Below are 23,140 nucleotides of genomic sequence, written 5' to 3'. Positions count from 1 at the left end.
TTTTTATCTAGTGGACCACCTTGAGATAAATTCTCAGCAGTGAAATTACTGGACCAAAAAGTCATCCAGACATTTTTATGGCCCTGCTGTCAAAGGGGTCAATTGATGTGCACGGCCACTAGAGCACGGTATTCATGTGGCAGCAACCATACCAGCACTTAGAAAACCATCTGCAGGAAAGAGCTTGGTGGCTCAGATTAGGGAGCCTCAGGAAGTCTGGGAACGTGTGGGACTCAGCCAGCCAGCAAGGAGTTAAGGCGAGGAAAGACAGCTCTCTCCCATTGGAGACCAGATCCGGCTGAGGCAGGCCCTTCCAGGCCCTTCCCATTCGGCTTCCTGTGGGTGCCAGTCCAACTCCAAGAAACCCAAGTAGTTGCCTTTTTAGGCCATAATCGAGAGGACACAACCAGAGGCTAAATTAGGACGTTCAGGAAATGATGAAACTGAAAGTAAATAGGTTAACCAAAAACCTCTGCTTTCAACCCAAAATGTAATTCCTCGATTATTTGTTTTCTCCCTTTCCCTCCTAAACATCCATTTGGATCTTTTATTTCATCCTGTTTTCCTGAAGAATCCCTTCCTTTCCTCCCTCCCTCCCTCTGGTTCTCTTTTTACTTAATTGAGAGCTTGTCTGGAAAAAAACAACTGCTAGCCCCTTAAAGACAGTATTTATTCTACTAGGACAAATCATTGGTCCTAAAACAGTAAGCATGTCCATTCCTAGACAACCAGGATTATGTAAAGCCTTCCACTGCCCAAATTCTAGGCTTGGAACTTTTAAGTCAGCCTCACTCATCTTAAAGATACCAAGTACAGAGGGCTTGCTAATAAGCCTGTTTCCTCACTCAAGTCTTGCAATCAATTCATAAGGCATATATCATCATATTCATTTTACAGGTGATGGTCCCAAAACCCAGATTCAAAACCCATGTGGCTCCAACACCCTGCTCAGTTTCCACTTAAACTAGCTATGGAGAGAAAAACTGAGAATCCCCTAGTTAAGCAAACCAGTAAAACAAATTTAATTTGCCAATTTAAAGATGCAAACCCCATATTCTCCTTGTGCGGGTTTGTACAAGGGAATCTTCACACTTTTACTTAAATCACTGAGCTAAAAGTAAGAATGTGAGGGGTATGACCTTGGGCAAGCCATGTAAGTTCTGTGAGTCAAGGTTCCAATCAAGAGACCCAGGCGACTTCACCCCAGACCCGGAGCCCTGTTCCAGCTCAATCTCTGATGTATGTGAGCAAGCCCCTCTGACTGGTTTTCATCCCAGCCAGCACAGATGACATGTCCCTTCTCTTTCTCCTTATAGCCGTTGCTTCTGAGTTAAATGAACTACTAAGGAAGGTTCTACAAAATGAGGTCTTGAAATAAAGAAATGTTCAAAGCCATTAAATTTACTTATTCAACCAACCAAATCATACTGAGGATCTATCTATGTGCAAAAATATTGTGACAAAGGTATAAAGGACCCAAAGAGGCCCTGGCCGGTTGGCTCAGCGGTAGAGCGTCGGCCAGGTGTGCGGGGGACCCGGGTTTGATTCCCAGCCAGGGCACATAGGAGAAGCGCCCATTTGCTTCTCCACCACCCCCACCCTCCTTCCTCTCTGTCTCTCTCTTCCCCTCCCGCAGCCAAGGCTCCACTGGAGCAAAGATGGCCCGGGTACTGGGGATGGCTCCTTGACCTCTGCCCCAGGCGCTGGAGTGGCTCTGGTCGCGGCAGAGCGATGCCCTGGAGGGGCAGAACATCGCCCCCTGGTGGGCAGAGCTCGCCCCTGGTGGGTGTGCCGGGTGGATCCCGGTCAGGCGCATGTGGAGTCTGTCTGACTGTCTCTCCCCGTTTCCAGCTTCAGAAAAATACAAAAAAAAAAAAAAAAAAAAGGACCCAAAGAGTTTATAATAATGTACTGGGATGACACATACTACTAAATGCTGATCTGAGCCTTTCTTATAGAGTGTAGAGTGGGCAGTGAGCAAACTCCTTGGTTTTCTGTCCTATTAACTGCTGCACCCAACACCAAGCACAGTGGAAGCCCAGTAGATAAATGCCACATGGATTAAGAAGTAGTTTGTAGGCCTGACCTGTGGTGGCGTAGTGGATAAAGCGTCGACCTGGAAATGCTGAGGTCACCGGTTCGAAACCCTGGGTTTGCCTGGTCAAGGCACATATGGGAGTTGATGCTTCCTGCTCCTCCCCCCTTCTCTCTCTCTTTCTAAAATGAATAAAAATAAATAAAAAACTTATCTGACCAACAGTCACCCCACTAAATTTAAAAAAAAAAAATTAAAAAAAAAAAAAAGAAGTAGTTTGTAAACCTGGGCACATGCCACCTCTCTGGCTCAACTGTAAATGCATATAATATTTCATGCCACCTTCTCCACCTCACAAACACCTCACGAGGCTGTTTAATTCAACATCAAATATTTGTAACAATGAGGCAGGACACGTCTTTATGGAACAGTCACTGCAGAAGAAGACCATTAGCTTTAAAAAGACTGCAGGATACAGGAACAAGCAGCTTACTATAGGAACACTGAGAAAGGAGTGATTCAGTGAAAAACTTGGAAGCTCAAAGGAGTTTCATGAAGATGACATTTAAGCTGTGTCCTATAAGATGGATGGAACCTTGATTGATAGGGGAAGGAAAGAGATGGTAGAAAAGTATTCCAGGCCAAAGAAGAGGGTGAGGTTTTTCATGAACCATATGTGATCAGATAAAGCAGCATTTCTCAACCTCAACACTATAAACATTTTGGGCCAAATAAGTCTGTTGTGGAGGACTGTCCTGTGCATTGTAGGATCCTTAGCAATATCTCTGGCCTGTACTCACTAATCAACAGTAGCTCCCCATCCCTGGTTGTAACAACCAAAAATGCTCCAGACTCTGCCAAAGATGAAGACTGGGAGTGGGGGAGGGAGCAAAATCTCTTAGCTAGAACCACTGATTTAAAGGTTAGTAGTATAAGCAAATATTGCAAAGAAACCAGATCTCAGCTTACTAAATACTCTCCCAACTGTGAAGTGTACAAGTCAAATCTCTTTCAAACATAGAAGTCCTCAGAGCAAAATGATTCCCAGGGCCCAAACAATGACCATCATGGATGACACCACCAAGAAGCGACTGTCCCTTGTACTACATTGTATTTTAAGGGAACCCACTACTGGACTATACTTAAAAGACTCCTAAATACCCAACTTAAAAAAAAAAGAATCAGGCAAAGGAGGCAGATGTACTTCCCCAGGCAGGGCATGAATCTCCAGAGCCTTCAGCACAGCAGCTCAGACAGTGACTCATAAGCAAAGTTCAGCAGCTTGAGAGGTCCAGGTGATTAATGGAAGACAGACAGGCAGCAGCCACACTGCAAGGGGGGAGGGGTTTTCTCCCATGCTGCATCAGCTCATCCCACTATCCTGGGAATACCATCAAACACTGTATTTTTTTTTTTAATTTTTACTTATTGATTTTAGAGAAAGAGAGGAAAGGGAGGGGGGAGAGGGGCGGAGGGGGGAGAGGAGAGAGGCAAAGGGGGAGGGGAGGGGGCAGAGCAGAGGGGAGAGGAAGAAGGAAAGGAAGGGGGAGAGAGAAAAGGGGGGAGAGATTGAGAGAGAAACACTGATCTGCTACTCTACCCATCCATGAATTTACTGTTTGATTACCGTATGTGTCCTGAACAATGAGGATCGAACCCACAACCTTGGCATATTGGGACAAGGCTCAACCAGCTCCAGCCAACTGAGCTCAAATTCTATTTTTTAATAGTTTTGCCAAATCAGAGTTAGTCCCAGAGATGATACCCAGGTGACTGTTTCTCACCCAGAACTCTCCTCCAAGAGCCCGAGCACCAACCAGAGGATGTCTCCACCTGTAGGACCCACAAGCACCACCACAGTGAACTCCCTACCTCCTTCTTTCCCCCAACCGACACTCCCTTCTGGGTCTCCATCTCTAAGAAAGACTTCATCTGGTCACCCAAGAGAGCCACTGTAGACGTCTCCCTGGTGAATTAGAAGCTCTCTGTCAGCCCCATCGCTGGTGCCCCACTCCAGTCCAGGCCAGCATCTCCTTTCTAAGCTTCACAGCCACCTCCTTCCTGTCCTTTCCCTGAGGCTTCCACCCTTTTCAAATCCATCCCCCTAGTTTCCTTCAGGATGACTTGTCAGCTCCACTTCTATTCATGCTACTTCCTATTTTATTGATATTATCACCAGTTCAAAACAGTTCAATGGCTCTATATCTGACCAGAACGAAATCTAACCATCCTTGCATGGTGAGTAGGCCCTTTGTGATCTTGCCCATTAATCTCCAGTGCTCCCAGCCCTTCCTCTCCCTCTGCCATTCTCTACCTTACTCAATTCTTGTTCACATCCCTCTCTACTCATGCCTCCAGGCCTTAGAGAAGCTGGTGTGTTTGAGCGAGGGACCCTCTCTCAAACCTCAGCTCTTTAAATGCTCCTTCCTCTTAAGACCCCTCCCTGATTGCTGCAAAAACACTACCCTCCCCTTTGTGTTCCTCCCCTCTGTACTCCACACTGCTGTAATCAAACAGCTCAACTGTCATTATCTGCCATTTTATCTAAGGACAAGAACGAGGTCTCGTTCATTTTGAATTCAAATGTCTAGCACAACGTCTGACCTACAGCAGGGTTCAGTTAAAGTTTCCTGAATGAATGCATGAGAAGCAAGGCAAAAATAAAGGATTGATAGGGAAGATTTCTAAGAAGATGGAAAAATCCCCTTGAGTTGTACAGAGGGCCAGAGAGTTGGAGCATTGAAGTGAACAAGGGAGATCCAAGGTGAAAGCATGCACAGGTCACAGCCACCCGATCTGTTACAAAACCCACATTATTTGTGCACTAATTTTTATATCCCCAAGACAAAAAGGGGAAAAGAGTAGATTCAAACTTTCACTCCATAAAAAGAAAGGAGTAAAAACAATTTATTGGTCCCAAGAAGCTTTTAGTAAGATTGAATAAACCATCTCAGTTTTCTGGAACCTTCTAGTGCCCCTGATTAACCAATGTGGAGGCGCCTACCATCTACAACCAACCACCAGACACACGAGCTAGGACCTCAGCTGGCATGGGCTAGTGGAGTGGGTCTCTGCCCTGGTTGGGATCCACGTAAATGCCTCAGGCTGCCCCTCCTGCCTCTCCTGGACCAATAGGTCTGCAAATACCAAGCAAATGCTACAGACACAATCTTTGGTACCAACTCAAAAGAGAATGACAGAACTTGAAAAAACCACTGCCCTGTAGGGCACCAAGTCCTCATATCCTAAGACAAATGCTTGTGATGCACTGTGATGGATTGGAATGGGTTGAATTTGGAGTCAGACATACTTGGGTCTGAATCTCTCACTCACAGTTTCTGTGATCTTGACACTGTTAACACCTCAATCTCCTAGCTCTAGAATTAGGGAAAAATGCCTACCATCAAAGTGGTTGTAACTCAAGTTCCCAGCAAAGAACTCAACATTTAATAGGAACTGTCCTCCCAACTTCTCTCTCCTGCCCCCCTAATTAGTCTTAATCCTTCCTAGAAGGACACCTGGGGCCTATGAAAAGCTTTAAGAAGTTGGTGACTCTCCAGGTGACATCAGTCCACAGAGAACAACATGGCACAGTATGGTGACTCCCAAACACAGTGATTTTGCATGAGAAAAGGTTTCATGGCCCAAGAAGGCTGAACATGCTGCCACCCCATGGACCTCCCGCAGAGTCACAATGCACATAAAAGGTTCTGAGAAGGCTGCAGTAAGGAAACTCACTTCATTTGTCTAGCACGCTTAGCACTTTGGAATATTCTGCAGAAAACTATTTCTCAATGCCAACCTGGGTAATACAGGTCTGGTGGATGTGCAGGGGTCCAGTGGCAGAAGAGCTGGATTTGAGTCTGGCTTGGTACTAACCAGCTGTAGGACCTTACTCAGCAATCAGATGCTGCCATTAGGCTCAAATAAGGTAATAGATGCACAAGAGCCTCCCCGTATAAACACCAAGGCTATCAGAACATTTATGTACAGGAAGGTGTCAGCCCCCTGCACCCAGGGCCAACCTTATAGTGGCCCCCAAAGCTAAGGTGCTCATTCTCCCCAAGCTATGAAAGGAGATGCCCAGAGCCAGAGGCTGCTGAGGACTGGGAGGGCTACAGAGGGCCCCCTCACTCCCTCAGGAATGTTATTTGCTTACAGAAGAAACTGGGACTTGTTTCCCTTAGCAGTATTCCAACCCCAGCCTGTGCTGATGCTTAGCAGATAAGAAAACCAAACCAGAGATGGGCAGAGAGGAATTTAGCACCAGAGCCCCCAAAACCCAACCACTCTGCCCTTCCCTCCTCAGAGGCCTATGGAGGGACTTCCCAGAACTCCTGAAAGTCCCAGGGAACACTGAGAAATGTTCATGTTTGCCTGACTGAAGAAGGCAAGGCCTGTCGTCATTTTGACATTGCCCCACACCCAAAGAACCCAGAGCATCAAAAATGACATCAGAATTTCATACATAGATTCCCCTCCCCTATGTGCGTAAGGAATGGTGGGTGGGTGGGGGGTTAGCAGCTGGAGATGAGTCTGGAAAGGATAAGCATAGCAGCTTACCCAGGATTTTATCAGCCATGTGGAAGAAATGTGGACTTTATTCTAGGACAAGGGGAGGCCACCACAGGAGGTAGGAGGTGAAAGGTGTGAGGTGAGAGGTGAGGAGGGTGACATCATTGGATTTGTATTTTTAAAAAGATCACCCTCCCTGATCTCAATTTAAAAGGGCAAGGTCAGCAGCTAGAAAGTACCATGGACTAGGTAGGAAGAGCTTCTAATCTAAGAGAAGAGGAAAGGGAGTTCTACAAGGAGGCTAGGGAGAAAGTGATTAAACACCATGAGAGGGACAAATGAGGCACAGATTTCACCCTTTGATCTACTACCCGAAACAGCCTAGCTCAGGGAGAATCTGGGAGTCACTATCCCACTGCAGCCACTCCCTCCTAAATGAGAAGTGCACCAGCATCCCAGAAACTCTCCTGCCATGGAGCTCATATCATATATCGCATGTCACGCAGACAAAATGCCTAATTGAGTCTCCTTCATTAAGACACTACCCCTGTCCTCAGGGCCACAGATGCACAGCTTTGGGCACAGAAACTATTTCTTAATAAATTAATCAATCAACTAATCAGTGAGGGCACAAAGCAATTAGAACTTGAAGACAGCCTCATTCAGAATGATGGTCCTTCCCACCTGGAGAGCAAGATCCTCACGGCCTTCAAAACCCAACTGTCTTGCCTGACCAGGTGGTGGTGCAGCGGATAGAGCATTGGACTTGGGATGCGGAGGACCCAGGTTCAAGACCCCGAAGTCATCAGCTTGAGTGCGGGTTCATCTGGTTTGAGCAAAGCTCACCAGCTTGGACCCAAGGTCGCTGGCTTGAGCAAGGGGTTACTCGGTCTGCTGTAGCCCCCCCCCATCAAGGCACATATGAGAAAACAATCAATGAACAGCTAAGGAACCACAACGAAGAATTGATATTTCTCATCTCTCTCCATTCCTGTCTGTCTGTCCCTATCTGTCCCTCTCTCCAACTCTCTCTTCTCTCCCATAAGAAAAAACAAAACAAAACAACTGTCTTTCCAGTCCCACCTCTCTCATAAACTGCCAGATGCCATTCATTCTAGCCATGGCTCCCAGAGGATCGATTGTCTTTGCTCCTGGATGGCCCAGGCAGCCTTTCCTCATGCCCTAGTATATTATTCCTCTCTGTCCCTCCCCTCTCTTCAGGCAGTCTATAGTACAATCTACCTTATACCAGAACCATTGCTTCTCCGTCTGTGTACCTTGTCACTAGAACTCTACTTAAAGGTGGGGGCTGTCCTCCACACCGTACTCAAGTGCTGACTGAGCCAGGGTCCTGCATAGAGAGGGTCCTCAATTAGTGCTTGCTGAAATGAAGTGTACTGCTCTAAATGCTTAGGTTTATGCTCGCTTGTGTCATCTGGGAACCTCTCTGTCCAAGAGATCACCATTCCAAGAGTAAACCCTCCTCACCTCTCATGTCTAATGTTAAAGGAGAGAGGGAGAGAAGCAAGCAGGTACATTAGGAATAAGTTAAGCAGCTTTCACTCAATGGGAAGAGGCCAGGCCACAGGCTGGATCTATACAGATCTGCAGGGAAGTCATCTGTATGGGACCCTTGACTTTGTTTTTAAAGTGGTTCAGTATTTGGTTAGTGAGGGCACATCTGTGCCTCACCTATCTGGTAATGAGCTTTCACTCAGCAGTCCAGGAGAAACTGCAATGAAAGGCAAGTAATTTGGGGGGGCAAACAGCATAGATTCTGCCCTCAGATTGGCCCCATTTGACAAGGCTGATAAATGTTTGGCTGCCTGCCCCTTAGGAAAGGCCACTGAACACATCAAGCCTGCTGGTGGCAGCGAGCACCTCCTGAGGTTGCAGAAGCTTCCCATATGCACATGAGGGCAACCCAAACCCTTCACGTTCTGCAGTGAAGTTATTCCTTCCCTTTGGTTCTGCTGAGAGCACTGTTTTCCTTTCCTCAAGCATGAGAGCAGTTTGCTGAAACCCAAAGCAGAAGAATAACACCACTGCAAAGATTTAACTATATGGCTGCTGTCTCAATGGGAAAGCACTGGCTTCCTGTATCCACTTCATAATGGCTGAGAATCCCAACCTAACATCAGGAACTAAAGACAATTTTTTAAAACTACTCAGCCCAGGGCCCTGGCCAACTGGCTCAGTGGTAGAGCGTCGGCCAGGCATGTGGATATCCTGGGTTTGATTTCTGGCCAGGGTACACAGGAGAAACACCCATCTGCTTCTCCACCCTTCCCCCTCTTCCTTCTCTCTATCTCTCTCTTCTCCTTCCACAGCCTAGGCTCCACTGGAGCAAAGTTGGTCCAGGTTCTGAGGATGGCTCCATGGCCTCTGCCTCAGGCACTAGAATGGCTCTGGTTGCAATGGAGCAACACCCCAGATGGGCAGAGCATCGTCCCCTAGTGGGCTTGCCAGGTGGATCCAGGTTGGGAGCATGCAAGAGTCTATCTCTCTGCATCCCTGCTTCTCCCTTCAGAAAAATTCAACAACAAAAAAAACTACTCAGGCCCTGGCCGGTTGGCTCAGTGGTAGAGCGTCAGCCTGGTGTGCAGGAGTCCCGGGTTCGATTCCCAGCCAGGGCACACAGGAGAAGCGCCCATCTGCTTCTCCACCCCTCCCCCTCTCCTTCCTCTCTGTCTCTCTCTTCCCCTCCCGCAGCCAAGGCTTCACTGGAGCAAACTTGGCCCGGGCACTGAGGATGGCTCTATGGCCTCTGCCTCAGGCACTAGAATGGCTCTGGTTGCGGCAGAGCAATGCCCCAGATGGGCAGAGCATCGTCCCCTGGTGGGCATGCCGGATGGATCCCAGTTGGGCACATGTGGGAGTCCGTCTGACTGTCTCCCTGTTTCCAACTTCAGAAGAATACAAAAACAACAACAACAACAAAAAAAAAAACTACTCAGCCCAAAACCCACCAGCCATTCAGTGGCTTGCTATTCTGAGTGATGTTTAAGTACTAAAAAAAAGAAAAACAGAAAAAGGAAAAGAATAGCGTAGCCACTCACACCAACAGTCATCCCCACCCTAACCTCACTGGGCTGAGAGATCTAAGGCCAGAACAGGTCCTAGTCATCAATGGATCCCACTGCTCAACATGTGGGTGCTGAATAATGCCTGATGAACTGAAGTAACGGAGTTGGTGCCAATCTCCCTAAAGGTCCAAACTCCATAAACCCTCTGCCACTCATTCTGAAAGTGCTTAATGTTAAGCCAAATAATCCCACACCATATTTTTCAAACATAAGTGACTCTTATGTGGTTCCTTCCCCGCTTTAGCAGGCAAGGCAGCAAAGGCTTGGAATGGGCTGAGGCTCATCTGTGACCGCCCAGGACCATATCACTGTCCTATTCTTATCACCCATCCTTTCGGCTAAATCTGATGTTCACTAATCTTTGTTTTGTTCCTAAAAGACACATAACTGGCCAGGGGTCAAGAACATCTTCCTGAATCAATCAAGTGGGTCATTCAAGCCACTCTGCTAATAAGCTTCATCACTGAAAGGAGAGAGACCTTCCAACTGATGATAAACTTATTTATGACCTTTACAGAAGGCACTGTAGATAGAAAGAACCAGACTCAGGAGGCAGCCAGGCTGGCTGTGGAATTCCAGCCCCATCACTTAACAGAACAAACTGTGCCAGGTTGCCATGGCCCCCAGGCCTCAGTTTCTTCACTTATAAACTAGAAGTGCTACCAGCCACCCCCCAAGACAGCTGTGAGTAGTACAGAGCACCAACCCTCTCTCTGCAATGTGGTCAGAGCACTGCTTAACTCACAGAACTATTGTGAGGATCAAAACGAGCTAACAGAGGAGGAGGAGTGGTGCTTGGTGGAGGAGCTGTGCTTGGTGGCGCCCTGGACCTGCCAGCTCCCCTCCCCCACAACCTCTGCCTCTTCTCTCAAGAAGTCTGTGTCGCCACTGAGCTCATAATGAGTCAGTCACAGGAGCTGCCCTCACACAGCCCACTTGGAGGGGGGGGGTTTGAAGTCACATCCTGCCTAGCCTAACTCAACATGATTTATTCCACCCCAGGAATGTAGCTCATTTCCCAGAATTCTGTAAAGACTGATTTGCAAGGGGCTCCATGTACAGGCTCAGCTGGAGTATTGGGAGGAGTCCCAGCACAGTTCAGACCTGTAGGTGGGAACCACACAAAGTTGGGCTGAAAGAGACCCTCCCTAGGGCATCTCATCCTGGGGGCATCAACATTTTCTTTTTTATCTCAAGCCACATTAAAAATAAATAAAATTTTAATAAAAGCTTTTTATCACAAATATGACAAACAAAATAAAATTCACAAATACTTATGCACTCCAGTATTTTTCACTCAAATCTATTTTATTTTATTTCATTTCTAAAAATGCTTGTTGCTACCCACTAAATTTCACAACCCACCAATGAGTCTCAACCGACAGACTGAAAAATATCTATCTGACTCAACCAGCACTGGGTAGATGAGGCTCAGACTGGTCCAGCGACTCTCCCAAGATCACACAGGGAGTTAGTTAGGTCAAGCAGATCAAGTCCAAAGCCAAAGCAAGGCTCTGTGGCGAACATGTTCCTCTCCCACAGCTCCCATCATTTGCTCTCAACCACCTCAAAGAAGCGATGGCAGGTATCCTATGTGCTCCCCCTTTCCCTGCTCCCCATCCTCCCCCTTAGAAAAGAGAGACTCAGAAGCTGGGGATGGGGAAGGAGTGTGAAGAGATCTGCCAGGATATGACTGAGGAAACATTTCCCCCCCCCATTTTTCTGAAGCTGGAAACGGGGAGGCAGTCAGACAGACTCCCGCATGCGCCCGACCGGAATCCACCCAGCATGCCCACCAGGGGGCATCGCTCTGTTGCATCCAGAGCCATTCTAGCGCCTGAGGCAGAGGCCACAGAGCCATCCTCAGCGCTCGGGCCATCTTTGCTCCAATGGAGCCTCCGCTGCGGGAGGGGAAGAAAGAGACAGAGAGGAAGGAGAGGGGGAGGGGTGGAGAAGCAGATGGGCGCTTCTCCTGTGTGCCCTGGCCGGGAATTGAACCTGGGACTCCTGCACGCCAGGCCGACACTCTACCACTGAGCCAACCGGCCAGGGCTATGAGGAAACATTCTTTGAGCACCTGGTGGCCAGGTGGAAGATCACAGGACATAAAAAAAGAAGAGCCCAGTTTCCTCAGTATCCAAAATAACAGATCAAGTCTCCTACAGCCGAAACATCACTGCTCAAAGTGCCAGCCACAGCACCATGCTTAAAAGACACCCAGAAGTGATATATCAAGAGTTTAGGGCCTGACCTGTGGTGGTGCTCCTCCCCCCTTCTCTCTCTCTCTCTAATGAATAAATATAATCTTAAAAAAAAAAATAAAGTTTAGCCTGACCTGTGGTGGCGCAGGGGATAAAGTGTCGACCTGGAATGCTGAGGTCACCGGTTCAAAACCCCGGGCTTGCCTGGTCAAGGCACATGTGGGAGTTGATGCTTCCTACTCCTTCCCCCTTCTCTCTCTCAACTCTCTCTAAAAATGAATAAATTAAAAAAAAATTTTTTTAAGTTTACTACAGATGAGAGAAGGCCACTGTACAGAGATGAGATTGTTGAAGGTGCTTCCTACATTTTTTTTTTTTTTTTTTTTTACAGAGGTAGAGATAGACAGGGACAGACAGGAACGGAGAGAGATGAGAAGCATCAATCATCAGTTTCTCGTTGGCGTTGCGACTTCTTAGTTGTTTATTGATTGCTTTCTCACATGTGCCTTGACCGTGGGCCTTCAGCAGACCGAGTAACCCCCTGCTGGAGCCAGTGACCTTGGGTCCAAGCTGGTGAGCTCTTTGCTCAAGCCAGCTGAGCCCGCGCTCAAGCTGGCGACCTCGGGGTCTCGAACCTGGGTCCTTCCGCATCCCAGTCCGACACTCTATCCACTGCGCCACCACCTGGTCAGGCTTAATTTTTTTTTTTTTACAGAGGCAGAGATAGACAGGGACAGACAGACAGGAACGGACAGAGATGAGAGCTTCCTACATTTTTATCTTCCTGGGGCAGCATAACATAACCCTGTAGTGAAAAAACCCCCATACCCAATAATAGCCTTCTGATCTGTTCACATAAACACACACACACACACACACAAATACACACACTCGCTCTATAAACAGGAAACCCAAAGTCCCATCTAAGATCAGTGGTTCTTAAAACTTCCAGCCAGCACAGACTGCTTTGAAGGCTGTGATCCCTTGACATGCCATCTTAGGAAGTTCACAGTGACCCTCAAGTTCAGTCTTAAAAACTTTCAGGAGCTCCTGGGTACAAGCTCAAAGGCAAAGGGGCACTGGAGTGGCCTCATCTCCACTAAGGCAAAGTGAACAAAGACGAGAGAATTTTCTTCTTCCATTACCCTCCAGAGGGTTAAGCAGAATCTCACAAAAGAGGTCGAAGCAAAGATGAAGTCAGGACAACCCAACAGAGACTTTGAGTGGGAAGCAGAGGTCATTTCCCCAGGGCAACTCTGGATCATCCTGGACTGCAGAGACAATCTCTCTGCCCTATGTTTCCATTCCTTGAGCCTGTTCTCCCAGTGCCAGTCCTGGGCATACAGGCTGCAACCAGGGAACAGCCAACTCTCCAGAGAAGCCAGGTGGACAAGCAGCATTCCAGAGTTTTCAGGCTCCCTGGGAAAAATGGCCAATACAAGCCATTGAATGAAAATAAAACTCACTTATTTTACACTTTATAAAAAAATTAATTGCAGTTTCCTAGAGCAGGCTGTGGTAACACCCTGGTCTGAATAGCTGGATGACCCCACTGTCCTTGAGAGGGAACCTGGCCACAGGGATGACCTCACACATCCTTTGCCAGGAACCTGGCCACTGCTTATTTTACCACTCGCCAAGAATCACTCCTTCGTCAGAGCCACAGACAGGTTTCAAGGGGGCCAAAGCTGAACCTGCAGGTGAGAGAAGGAAGCAGCAGCTCTGCCCTAGAGAGCTGCCGGATTCAGGGCACACCATCCTGTCTTGGGTCATGGCTCCTCTTCCCCATAGGTGGACACACACAGACATGGGCACACAAACATGTGCACATCCCCCCCCCGCCCCCAAAGAGGATGTGAGATCAGCGCAGAATGTGGCACAGCCAGGCAGACACGGACGTGGGTGCTGTGGTCTCCACTCACTGACAGAAGGAATCTGGGTGTTATTTAAATATTTTGAACCTTCCTTTCTTCATTTATAAAATTGGAATCACAAAGCCCAGGCCACAGGACTGTGCTGACAAAGAACCACTAACATTTAGTTCCAGGGGCTTTTTACCTGAGATCTCACCCACACAACAGCCCTTGTAAGGTAAGTTCTATTAGTATCCTGTTTTGCGGATGAGAAAACTGACGTTCAGAACATTTAAGTGACTTTCTCCAGGACAGGGGTAGTATCAGTTGGTGTCTGCACCCTAGAGGTCTCATCAGGCTCCAGGCTCTTTGTGTCAGCGCATCTGGCCCACCACCTCAGAGCATATGCAGGGAGGCAGCAAACACAGAACATCCAACAAGGAGGACAGGCAAACAGCAATCAGCCATTAATCAAGGGGAAGGAACCTAAGGTGACCTATAGTCTTCTCTGTCACCCAAATCAAAGTAGTAGTAGCAGTTCACCTGGCTGATACCAAGCCCCTTGGCATCCATGTTTCCCCCTGAAAACTCTTTTTAACCTGATTTCTCTAAGATAAGAGGTTGGGATCTCCCTCACCTCTCCCAGATCCACCTCCCCTGCAGATCCCTCTGAAGAGCCAGGAATCTGCCATAGTCTCAGTGACTCCTGACCACGACCAGTTCAAAACGTCTCGGGTCCAGGAGCACAAAGGCTGCCTGGTAAAGGCCAGAGAAGCTTTGAATCCTGCCCCAGCCCCTGATCTTTGCTCAGGTCCATGATGGAGTATCACATTCTTCAGATTCTTGTCTGAAAGCCAGAGGGGGCGGGGAGGGGTGGGGGAGGGGGCAGGGGAAGTCCACAATCCTAAGGATAATTAAAACAGGGACCTGCTATACTTACAGGAAAAGAAGACTATCCTTTTTCAGCCTCTCTTTAATACACTGGTCTGCCTGAGGTGTGGGATACTACAAAAGTCTACACACAGGGGCTTTATAACCTGGAAGTGCCCTTGGCCCAGTGTCCCCAGAGTGTCCTCATTTTGAGAATACCAAGATTCCAGGGTACAAAACTAGTAACTGGCAGGGAGGGACTCTGTTAGATCTTCAGTCTAGCCTGAACGCCACTGTCTTGTCCTTCCTCTCATGAGTTTTAACGAGCTGGCCAGAAAGTCAGCCAAACTCAGGTAGGTTTGGAGGAAGTACAGACAACTAGAGGTGGGAAGTCACAGTGCTGATGGGGCCTTGTGAATTCCACAGTGCTCAGCAACCAGTAACTAATCCCATAATGAAGCATTTTTCACGAACGCTTGGAGCGACAGACACCTCCTCCTCCTCACCCTAGCAAATGCAGGAAACAGTTGCTGGGAAGCAGGCCTGGCTCTTAGCAGAAGGCAGGTTGAGAACAGTGTGCTGGTAGGTCAGGAAGCTGAGGGAGAAAAGCTAAAATCCCCTGCAGGAACCAGGCTAAGTGGATCTCACACATCTGGTCACCCACCTTCACCTGCTGACCACTGACCTGTCTTGAAAGGAACAGGGAGGGCTGTATTTTACACCTGATACCATAAGCCAGAGAGGCACTGAATCCCAGCAACCACTGTTTTAAGGTTGTGTACAAGAGCATGCAAGTCTGCAAACCCCCAACTTCACAAATATTATCCATATGATGAGCTAAGTGGAAAGAGGGAAAGGTATGGAAAATAACTGGCCTGAAAATTAGAGTAACAATCAGAGGATCAGAGATCTCTCACTTGCTACCTGAGGCTGGGAATTTAGGTTTTTAGAGCTCGATTTTTCCCAGCTATAAAATGGGAACATTAATACCACCACCCTCATGGGACTAGGATACCTTAATTGAAATAAACTGAGTGTGACTTCAAACTTCATAGGAATAGAAATAAGTTAAAATAGGTTTTTAAAAAAGATATATTTAGGCCCTGGCCAGTTGGCTCAGTGGTAGAGCGTCGGCCTGGCATGCAGGAGTCCCAGGTTCAAATCCCAGCCAGGGCACACAGGAGAGGCGCCCATCTACTTCTCCACCCCTCCCCCTCTCCTTCCTCTCTGTCTCTCTCTTCCCCTCCCACAGCCAAGGTTCCACTGGAGCAAAGTTGGTCCAGGCGCTGAGGATGGCTCTATGGCCTCTGCCTCAGGTGCTAGAATGGCTCTGGTTACAACAGAGCGACGCCCCAGATGGGCAGAGCATCGCCCCCTGGTAGGCATGCCAGGTGGATCCTGGTCGAGCGCATGCAGGAGTCTGTCTGACTGCCTCCCCATTTCCAACTTCAGAAAAATACAAAAGAAAAAAAAAAAGATACATTTATAGATAATCTGGCACTGTGATAGGCAAATTATGTACAAATAAAACATAAAACAATAAAGCTAGCCCTGGCCAGATAACTTGGATGGTTTGAGCACTGTTTTGATACACAGAAGTTGTTGGATCAATTCCTAATCAGGGCACATACAGAAACAGACTGATGTTTCTGTTTCTTTTTTTTTTTTTTTTTTTTGTATTTTTCTGAAGCTGGAAACGGGGAGAGACAGTCAAACAGACTCCCGCATGCGCCCGACCGGGATCCACCCGGCACGCCCACCAGGGGCAACACTCTGCCCACCAGGGGGCGATGCTCTGCCCCTCCGGGGCGTCGCTCTGCCGCGACCAGAGTCACTCTAGCGCCTAGGGCAGAGGCCAAGGAGCCATCCCCAGTGCCCGGGCCATCTTTGCTCCAATGGAGCCTTGGCTGCGGGAGGGGAAGAGAGAGACAGAGAGGAAGGGGGGGGTGGAGAAGCAAATGGGCGCTTCTCCTATGTACCCTGGCCAGGAATCGAACCCGGGTCCCCCACACGCCAGGCCAACGCTCTACCGCTGAGCCACCCGGCCAGGGCCTGATGTTTCTGTTTCTGTCTCTCTCTCTCTCTCCCATCCTCTCTCCAAAATCAATAAATAATTTAAAAAAAAATAAAGCTAGGCCTAACCTGTGGTGGCACAGTGGGATAAAGTGTCAACCTGGAACACTGAGGTTGCTGGTTCGAAACCTTGGGCCTGCCTGGTCAAGGCACATATGGGAGTTGATGCTTCCTGCTCCTCCTCCTTCTCTCTCTCTTTCACTCCTCTCTCTCTAAAAAAAATAAATAAATAAAATAAATAAAAATAAAGCTAAACTTTATTAAGCACCAAAACGCTCCATCATAGTTCTCATTTTCCTCATTCCACAAACAAAGAAAACAGGCAGAAAGGATACGTAACTTACCCAAAGTAAAAGAGCTGGCAAATGGGAGAACCAGGATTAGAACAGAGGGTCTAACTTCAGAGACCCTGCCTATTTACGTATTAGACATACACATCATCGTGATTAGGCCTCAGAAGCCAAAGAAATACAACCTCCTGCCTGACCAGGTGGTGGCACGGTAGATACAGCATTGGACTAGGATGTGGAGGAGGACCCAGGTTCAAAACCCCAAGGCTGCCGGTTTGAGTGCAGGCTCACAGCTTGAGCGTGGGATCATAGACATGACCCCATGGTTGCTGGCTTGAAGCCCAAGGTCACTGGCTTGAGCAAGGGGTCACTACTGTAGCCCCCCACCCCCAACCCCAGTCAAGGCACATATAAGAACGCAATCAATCAACAACTAAGATGTCGCAACAAAGAATTGATGCTTCTCATCTTTCTCCCTTCTTGTCTGTCTGTCTGTCTCTCTCTCTCTCTGACTCTCTCTGTCTGTCAAAAAAAATAAAATAAAAAGAGGGCCCTGGCCGGTAGAGCGTCGGCCTAGTGTGCAGGAGTCCCAGGTTCGATACCCGGCCGGGGCACACAGGAGAGGCGCCCATCTGCTTCTCCACCCCTCCCCCTCTCCTTCCTCTCTGTCTCTCTCTTCCCCTCCAGCAGCAGGGCTCCACTGGAACAAAGTTGGCCCAGGCACTGAGGATGGCTCCATGGCCTCCACCTCAGGTGTGAGAATGGCTCCAGCCTCAACGAGCAATGCCTGAGATGGGTAGAGCATCGCCCCTTGGTAGGCATGCTAGGTGGATCCTAGTTGGGCACATACGGGAGTCTGTCTGACTGCCTCCCCGCTTCTAACTTTGGAAAAATACAATAAATAAATAAAAAGAAATACAGCCTCCTACCCAAAGCCACACCAAGCTAAGCAACGATCCTGATGTTGTTCCAGGGTCTATATAACCCATATTCAGCTATAAATATATATATTCACCCATTTCTCAAGCATTTGGTAAGTGCCTACCTTGGACCAGGCCAGGCATGCACACGGGTCCCAGTGGTAACACCTCTAATAAGGTAAGCAAGATCAGCATAGGGAAGTGTAATAGTCACCTGTTCGGGGAACAATGACACAGCAACAGAAGCCTCCCCTGGCAGCATCCCACACTTTGGCCAGTAACTGGCATTTTAAGTTTATAGTCCTGCATCAGTTTTCCCCGAGTGTTACTCCTCACTCATGTAAAAACAGTGTTTATAGCTCATCGGAGGGGAGAGACACCTCCAAGAATACATGGTCCACAGAACTGGGTGGGGATACCATCACCCCTGTGAGGAAGGCAGAGACACCTGGGAGGGGGAAACAGCCAGGGCAGCCCCAGTCCTGGTCCATCCTGTGGGCCCAGTTATTAAAGCGCTCTGGTCAGAAGTGGAAATGGGGAGCAGAGAGTATGAAAGAGGAATAGAAGGAAAAGATGCTGATGATACAGGAGTAGGTGGGGCAGAAGGAGAACATATGAGGACAGACATTTACTGGGGGCCCACCATGAACTGAGTGCATGGAAACCTTAGTGCTTTCCACACACAGCTCCCCAGAGGACACCAAGAGATGGGTTTTATTAACCTTACGTTACGGATGAGAAAACTGGGTCTCAAAGCAGTTAAATAAATTGGGAAAGTAGACCAAGTATTGGAGGGCTCATCTTTCACATCTGGGCAGAAAGACAGAATGTCCCTGAATTAGAGGCCTCCAGTGATACACTTTCCCCACTCCTTGGTTGTATGATAAATTGTGCCCCCCCCCAAAAAAATTCTTATGTTGCTATCTTAATGCCCAGGATCTGAGAATGTGATTGTATTTGGAAACAGGGTTTTAAAAGAGGTAATTAAGTTAAAAAGAGAACATTAGGGTGAGCCCTGATTCAATCCAACTACTGTCCTTATAAGAGGACATTTCAACACTTGGGAGACAGCAGGAATGCTCATGCACAAAGGGAAGACCCTGCAAAGAGGCAGCAAGGGTGCAGCATCTGTAAGCCAAGGAGAGAGGCCACAGAGAAAACTAACCCTGCCAGGACCTTCATCTTGGATTTTAGCCTCCACACTGTGAAAATACATTTGTTGTTAAAGCCACTCAGTCTGTGGTCCTTTGTACCATGCCCTCTTTAGCACCTACCACACCATCCTAACCTGCTATGTTAAGCTTACTTGTCTTAACTGATAGCATGTAAATTGTAGACTTTGGCTGTTTTATTTAATCATGTATTCCCAGCATTTGATGCATATTTAATCAACTAATAAACCAAGTGAAAATGGAATTTAAACCCAGCTGCTCTTCTGAAGTCACCCACTCCCTTCCCATACCCTGTAGCCTCCTGCTTGATCTAATTCTCTATCCTTGTACCTACTTCCCCTCCCCCCAATATTATACCTAGTCAATAATTAAAAATAGGATAAACTCAAAAATAATCTCTAGCCTATAATCACCATCATCTCAAACACCAGGGAACATCTACCAAGTGCTGAAATCCCCCAGCTTATGTTTCATCTTATTACAAATTTTAGGTCAATATGTAAATATAGGTTAAGGTATAGGGTGTGTACTGAATAGAGGACATTGAAGACTAGGACATAGATCTTCTGGTCAAACCCCAACCTGAGTGGCCTGGCACTAAGGCAAATCCCCCTAAAGGTTAGAAAGGGGACTCAGGTTTGCAAAACCTGAAACACAGACAAGTCTGTGGAAGTGCCCCAGTGATCGTGTCTGGGGCCCCCCTCAGCCCTCTCATTCCCTTGGTGGGTGGTGAGGGTAACAAAATCTTCCGCTCCTTTCAGAACAAGTGACTTCTCTCCTGCTTTCCAAGAAGACAGCAGAATTCAGGTCAGCCTCCCTCAAGACAGGATCTGGAGCTGGGGAAGCAGGGACAGTGGGGGCTGAAAAGAGGAAAGGATACCAGCAAAGAAGCCATATATCTGGAATAAAAGAAAATTCTATAGCAAAGACACTGAATTCCAGTTTTTGCAGCCCTGACCACCCTTATATGCTGCCCCAGCCCATCCCCGAATAACTATCTCCCTTTCTATTATAAATATCTATCTGCTCAAAAGTAGCCACTAGGATTCTGAAACTTCCTCATTACAACAAAACTAAACTGTTGCAACTTGTTGCTATAATCTAGGAGGCAGGAGCCACAGCACAGCCTAGGTGGCCTGCCAGTAACTTTTGGACATTTTGGAGATCACCTCACCCCAACTTATCTCCTGCTGCCCCCACCCTCACATGCCTCCTACCAATGATCACTAAGGATCACTAAGGATCTCTCTCAGTAGGGCCAGTGGTTTTTTTCCCCAACCTCCCTGTTGATAAGGGCCCTGGGAGCCTCTGCCAGCATGTTTCCTGGCCTATGCCTCTTGCAGGAACTACTGGGGAGGGGGCAGGTTTAGAGTCTTCCTCCAACAATCCAGAAAGATCTCCCAGGTTTATGTCCCCTAAGCTTTCTCACCTAAATGACAAAATGGTTTTATCTGTTTTCCATCAACTCAAATTGGGTATCTGAGCTGCCACTTTCTCTTGGGCTCACTTCTATCACAACTCACAACACCAGAATGAAGTGGGTTTCCTTGGGTCTAGACCATGAGCCCCTTGAGGGGCAGGGCCTGCGATGCCTCATTCATCCACATCCTAACCACATAGCATTTTCTGCCCTAGAACAAATGCTCAAGATATATTTGCTGAATGAATGAATTTTCAAGAGTCAATAAAACCTATGAAACTTTCTGGCAATGTAAATAATGGTTCTTCTCCTCTGTGGACCATAATATAGCCATTAAAATAATAATGTGGCAATATGGACAGGAAGCCCAGAAAGACAAACTGTGGATGGGGTGAGGGGAAAATCCTCCTGACAGCTTTGTTATTATATTGTGTGTGCTATAAACACCACCATCTTTCTTAAACTTTAAAAAAGGGAACTGATTCCAGTAATAATTATCTCTCTCAATACTCCATGAGAAATTTCACCCCAAATCTTTCAGCTGGGGACAGCATGCTAACCACACACCCAGAGGGCACAGGCAGAATTCCCAGCAACCAAGAAGGGGTTAAGGATCTGGGAGTGGAATCCTGCACTCCCATATTTCCCAGGAAATGGCACAGGGAAGGCCTTAATGGACCATTTGGGCTCAGTATAAAGCCAGGAGAGGGACTGAGCCTAGAGCTCCTAAGGAAAGGAAATATTTTACCAGCCCAGTGACTCAGAGGGCCTTGGAAACCTGAATCACCCCTGAACAAAGCACCACCAGAGTCTGAGCAACTGAACAAGGTCCCAGCCCTGCTCCCTGAACATGCTGTGCCACGTCCCTAACTTGCAATCAGCTCAGATGCCACCTCCTCCAGGAAGGTGTCTCAGAACATCCTGGGACCCCAGCAGTCTGTAGTTAGCAGGACACCATCAGTTCCTGGAAACTGCTCCCTTCACCTCCGTATTCCCAGCACCGTACAGTACCTAGCACATAGAGTAAGCTCTGAGGAATGGTTATTGAATGATGATGGGCAGATGAACGAATGAAGAGGAAAGGAAGGAATGCAGCTTGTTGGATGCAAATGGGCTGAGCTCAAAAAGAGCCTACTGCTCAAGATGGCAGCAGGTCCCCTGGCTGGCTGCAAGCCAGGGCCCAGTCATCAGCAGGCAGGCACAGCAGCCAGGATTCACACTGCCCAGCTGAGGTCTCTTCACCTGCCCTCCCTTAGGACCAACCACACGCATTTGAAAAATGGCCAGTTAAGGTTAAAGGTGAAGTCCGTAGCCAAGGCAACACTATCGCACTGGCAACCTCGCTCTGAGTAGCCAACTGCACTAGAACAGGAGGTCCTCTTCTGGCACAGCCCAAGGCTCTGCTCCTTTCTTTAATTTTTGGTCACAGATGAGTGAGGAGGCCCCAGGGGCCAATCCTATCAAGCCCAGGAGTGAAGGGCATCTACAAGGTTGCACTGTAATAGGGTCTGCAGTCAGAGTGCCTATGTTTGGATCCTTGCTTGGTCTCCTCATCTATGAAATGGGGATAATTTCCTACCTCATGAGAATGAGGTAAGGAATAAAATTAATTCATGTAAAAGCACTAGCACAGTACTCAATAAAATTTATTATTATTACTATTGTTAACAAAGCTGGGAGGACTTAAAACCCAGACATCCTGATACCCAGGCCAGTGCCTTTCCATCAGAGCATCTTCCTTCCTTGCCCAACATCCCCATCTTCCCTCCTCCTTCCAGGAAAGTGTAGCCTCCAGGAAGTTCACTCAAGAGGCTCAGAAATGGCCTGACCAGGTGGTGGCGCAGTGGACAGAGCGTCAGACTGGGATGCGGAAGACCGAGTTTCGAGACCCTGAGGTCTCCAGCTTGAGCAAGGGCTCATCTGGTTTGAGCAAAAGCTCACCAGCTTGAGCCCAAGGTTGCTGGCTCGAAAAAGGGGTTACTCAGTCTGCTGAAGGCCCGCGGTCAGGCATGCATGAGACGGCAATCAATGAACAATTAAGGTGTTGCAATGCGCAACAAAAACTAATGATTGATGCTTCTCATCTCTCCATTCCTGTCTGTCTGTCCCTGTCTATCCCTCTCTCTGATTCTCTCTCTGTGTCTCTGTATAAAAAAAATAAAATAAAATAAAAAAAGAGGCTCAGAATGCCCTGGCCATTTAGCTCAGTAGTAGAGCATCAGCCTGACATGTGGAAATCCTAGGTTCGATTCCCAGTCAGAGCACACAGGAGAAGCACCTGTCTGCTTCTCCACCCCTCCCTTTATTGCTTCTCTCTCTCTCTCCCCCTCCTGCAGCCCTGGCTCAACTGGAGTGAGTTAGCCCCAGGTATTGAGGATGGCTCCATGGCTTCCATCTTAGGTGCTAAGAGGAGCTCAGTTGCTGAACAATGGAGCAACACCCCAGATGGACAGAGCATCACCCCCTATTCAGGTTGCTGGGTGGATGCTGGTTGGGGTACATGAGAGAGTCTGTCTCTGCCTCCCCTCCTTTAAAAAAAAAAAAAAAAAGAGGCTCAGAAATCCCCAGCCATTCAGTGTAGCATAGGCCTACCTCATGGCAAATCTCTCTCACAGGTCCCTACCCACTATTAAAGGGAAAGGTTGCCTGACCTGTGGTTGCGCAGTGGATAAAACGTCGACCTGGAAATGCTGAGGTTGCCAGTT

The 23,140-nt window shown here is 47.9% G+C and overlaps 1 protein-coding gene across 4 annotated transcripts in view; it reads right to left on the bottom strand.

Annotated features, from left to right (window-relative positions):
- MYH9 (myosin heavy chain 9) overlaps nucleotides 1-23,140 on the bottom strand; it is a 102,235-nt gene that overhangs the window by 69,946 nt on the left and 9,149 nt on the right. The window contains exon 2 of one of the 4 annotated variants that reach the window (XM_066259347.1): nucleotides 16,703-16,845. The exons of the other annotated variants lie outside the window; for them this stretch is intronic. The gene's annotated coding sequence lies outside the window, so the exon portion shown is untranslated. The remainder of the gene's footprint in view (nucleotides 1-16,702; nucleotides 16,846-23,140) is intronic. 4 annotated transcript variants of the gene reach the window in all.

Source organism: Saccopteryx bilineata, chromosome 1 (genome assembly GCF_036850765.1).
Source record: "Saccopteryx bilineata isolate mSacBil1 chromosome 1, mSacBil1_pri_phased_curated, whole genome shotgun sequence".
NCBI lineage: Eukaryota > Metazoa > Chordata > Mammalia > Chiroptera > Emballonuridae > Saccopteryx > Saccopteryx bilineata.
This window is presented reverse-complemented; position numbering and strand designations above follow the sequence as displayed.